This window comes from Nannospalax galili, unplaced genomic scaffold (assembly GCF_000622305.1).
Source record: "Nannospalax galili isolate Female #2095 unplaced genomic scaffold, S.galili_v1.0 scaffold496, whole genome shotgun sequence".
NCBI classification, from domain to species: Eukaryota; Metazoa; Chordata; class Mammalia; order Rodentia; family Spalacidae; genus Nannospalax; species Nannospalax galili.
Window position 1 is genome coordinate 79,394 of NW_008337061.1, and position 1,074 is coordinate 80,467.

The following is a 1,074-nucleotide window of genomic DNA, read 5'->3' on the forward strand; positions in this document are numbered from 1 at the left end:
ATCTGTTCATTTCAAGTTTTGTAGATTGCTTCATTCAGCTTCAGTGACACACATTGAACCAAGAGTCACCATACCAAAGCAGAAGGTAAGCTAAATTTCAACTTCACTATGGACAGCTAAGTCCTACAAGCTCTACTAATTCTGATTACATGTAACATGCTAAACCAGAGCACTGGAGCACAGGATCACTCCCATGCAGTGGAATAGGAAATGACCAATCCACGAAGCTGATAGGTCACCAGGCTAGTGCTATGGCACCAGAGAGGAAAGTTCATCATGAGGCTTAACAGGGGATCTGATCTCTGCCTTAGGTCAGTAATGCTACCCCTTTATGCAGGAAACCTATGTAAGTTCACACTTCCCATGGATCACGGATCAGTGTATACTCTGAGGACTTTGAAAAGTAACGATTTCTCCAGTTAAATAAAGAAAGGTGGCAGCTGTCCGGCTCATTCGTGTGTTGGAAACTCCATAGGTAGGTTTAAAAACAGCTTGCTTGTCAGCCTGAATGCATGTGTGTTTATGTGTGGATGTGTATATGAATATATGCATATAAACGGAACCAACCAAACCAAACCCACCTTTCTTCTATGCAGTAGTGTCTTGAGCTGAGAATAAAGAATTCTTTATTTTTCATAGATGAGATCACTCTATATAAGCCTGTACATTTCCAAAAAGTCATTTTGATACCTAAACATTTATGTTTTAGAGAAAGTGGTATCAGTAATATTTTCCCCACCATAGACTTTCCAGCATGAATTTACAACATTATGTTATGTCACATGTTAGTTTTAAATTTATATTCATTTTCCATTTTATTGATTGATTGTTTAGAGGATGGTCATACTCTGAGAACAAGCTGGAGTCTGTCTGCAAGGAACAATATATTCTAAAATGAAATGGAGCTCTTTTTTAAAGGTTAAAAACTCATCCAATTTTATGTCTTACAGGGCTTATACTGAGTTCAATAATACATAACTATATTAATTCAATTGTGAACCTAAAAACTTGCACCCACCTATGAAAGAGATGTACTGTTGCTCTGGAGTGTGTTACTGAATATGTTAAAGCTGT